The following is a 3,165-nucleotide window of genomic DNA, read 5'->3' as shown; positions in this document are numbered from 1 at the left end:
AACGTCAAATTGTTATTAGATCAACATTTTGATAGTTTTAGCACCGTTTTTTTATCTTTTAATGGCCTTTTCAAAATGCCTTTATTATTTAAAGTAGTTGAAGTTGTTGGCATTTTGAATTTCTAATGAAAAAAATCCAAAATTTAGTGAAGATTATGAAGCTATTATTTATAGGACCCATTATCTAGGCAAAATTCTGGAAAAATTCTATTTTCTTATTTTTAATAGCAGTTGCGCCCTCTAGCGGCCGCTCTACAAACTTGAAAATAATTTCCAGCAATTTCTCATGCTCTCTTTAGTCATAAATCTTTTTTTCCGCAAGCTCTACGACTAATACTTTCTGAGATACAGCCGAGAGCTATTCTTAGTGGGACACCCTGTACAATAAAAAGTATGGAACTGATACAGAACGGAAACTTACGTATAGCGCCAATACAATAAAAAGTATGGAACTGATACAGAACGGAAACTTACGTATAGCGCCAATACAATAAAAAGTATGGAACGGATATGGAATGGAAACGGAAGGTTTAGTGAGAATCAACCTGTAATTGACCAGCATCGAATTTTGTTGAAAATCATGTTTGATCGTGATAAAATGTAAATAATTTTGTCTCATCACCACTTCTAAAATGAGCAGGCTTGTATACCCCATTATATCAGTTGAAAAGTGCCATCTATTCATCAGTTACAAGTATTTTATATACAAAACTAATCCCGACAATAACAGCACACACCACCCTATTTGTCTACTTTCTATAGAGATTCGATGCCTAATTGGCTGGAAATTATCCCCAAATTAAGGGTCGCACACAGACATTCTGGTGCCAGTGGCGTAACTACTAAGGTATTTAATGCAGCACTTACTACCCTCCTCAAGCCAGGTTAAAGTTTCAATTAGTGTTGGGAAAATTCAAATTAAATAATACGACTAATTCGATAGTAAATTAAAACTAACTAATTCGAATTATCTTTTTCGATATAATCGAGATAAAAATTAGTAGTATTTTATATTATATCTGTGGTTAACCGAATTACAAATGAACATAAAACATAACCTCTTATGGACGAATACGAATATTAGTAATTAGTATAGTACTATTAGTAGTCTTCTTTCGTTCTGAACGAACTGAAAATTTTCACTTAAACTGATTTATAAAGGGAATCGACAAAGAAAGGAACGATCCGATATAGAAAAATCCAGAAATCATTGTTATTTCCTATACCACGTAATAATCAGTTTAAGTGAAAATTAAATCAGTTTAAGTAAAAATTTTCATTTCGTTCAGAACGAAAGAATACTACTATTATTTGGTTCATTTCCATCTCACCCAAATTTCACCGAACACCTGCCGAACACTAAAATTAATTTTCTTCTTTTATCTAAATAATTATTGATTGCAACTGATAAAATAAAAAGAAATACGAAAAAATACGATACTCGGCAATTTTAAATTTGTAACTTTAAATTATGGTTTAATTTATTAAACGGCTTCGGCACAGTTAATAGAATACATTGAATAAAGAATTTTTTTTTATTTTTTATTCAGTGATAGAATATAGGTATGGCAATGGTTCAGATTTGTTTAAAATAGCCCCTAGACGAGCACTAGCTGGGACGAATTTATTTTTAGGTTAAATTTATAATACTACTAAATAATTCGAATTATTAATTCGATTGTGAAATATGAATTATTACTAATTATTCGATGGTGAAAATAATTCGATTATTTCCATCACTAGTTTCAATACATCTAGATTGGGAATGTCCGGTCAGAAATGTGTCGGTTGCCTACCGGCCGAAAGTCGTTTCAAGATTTAAACGGATTATTTAAGTCAATTTTTTTGCAAATTTGGCACTGGCGAACCATATTTTATAGTTCTTGAATAGAAAAAGTAAATAAAATAAAAACTTAAGGACTGCAAACTAAGAAAATGCGTTAATACAGCGAGAGGGAAGTAGTGGCAATAATGGTTTACTACCTGTTTCCTACACACGTGCGACGCGTACTACAAGATAATAATAGAAGAATGAATAGGCGACCTTGCGTCTAATTGGTGTTGCCATATTTTAAAGAATCTATCCTTTTTAAATAGTACCCGACTTATAATTTAGTAGTATAAGGGGTATTTAATACATCTATGGAATATTAAAACCTACTTTATTAAAATGCAGTATTAATATCTCAATATATGTGTATAATAAGAAAAAAAATATTGATAATGTTAAAGACGTGACAACATAGGCTCGATGAGGAAGGCTAGGTTGACTGCGGTCGACTGTACCCAGAAGTAAACACGTGTACAAAAAAGATTATTTGACCGCATTTAGATGTAAATGTGTAGTCTATATTTTATTTTAAGTCTATGGTTCTGGCCCAGTTAGTGGAGTGTTCGCTCCTTTTCTACCTAGAAGGTTGCTTTCTAATTAATTTCTATCACGTGATGGGCTGGAACCCAGAGTAAGAGGACTTTATTTTCTTTGCTTAATTTGTTCAGTTTCTCTAGGCATTCTTAAGAGCGATCAACTCAATAACTATAAATGATGATATCCGGTGCCTAGGTCAACCTAGTTACGCCACTGAGACGCTATATAATTGAAAGCAACCGAGTGCTATTCAAAGCAAATTTAAATGTTTTCGCTGTGTAACTACTTCCCTACTAACTAGTAGGGGTGAAGCTTCAATTTCCCTTTAATTGGTGATAGGGGTGTTTAAATTTCACAGTTAGTTGATAATGATGATAGAGAGTGTTCATACTAAATAAAGACCAGATATGTTTCTGATTTATTTATTTAAGTAGGTTTATATGATGATTATTACTTATTTATGTTATATATATATATATAAACTGGCGGAAACACACTGGCTAGGGGAGGCCTACATCAAAACCTCTAATGGAAATTATGTCTATTTCTCTGGCAATGACAAACAAACATTGGCGTAGCCATTTTGATATCAGCCAGAATCCATAAATCCGTCATAGAATTTAGAGCTGTAAACGACAGAATAGTTCTCCTTAGACTAGACGGCAAACCTCATAAATTCAACATCATTCAAATATATGCACCGACAGCAACGGCAGAGGACAATAAAATCGAAGAATTCTACAATAAATTAGAACTTACCATCAGGAATATACCAAACAAAGAACTGACATTAATTT

This window comes from Sitophilus oryzae, unplaced genomic scaffold (genome assembly GCF_002938485.1).
Source record: "Sitophilus oryzae breed Bouriz unplaced genomic scaffold, Soryzae_2.0 scaffold_1514_pilon_pilon, whole genome shotgun sequence".
Lineage (NCBI taxonomy): Eukaryota > Metazoa > Arthropoda > Insecta > Coleoptera > Curculionidae > Sitophilus > Sitophilus oryzae.
Note: the sequence above shows the minus strand (reverse complement) of the source record.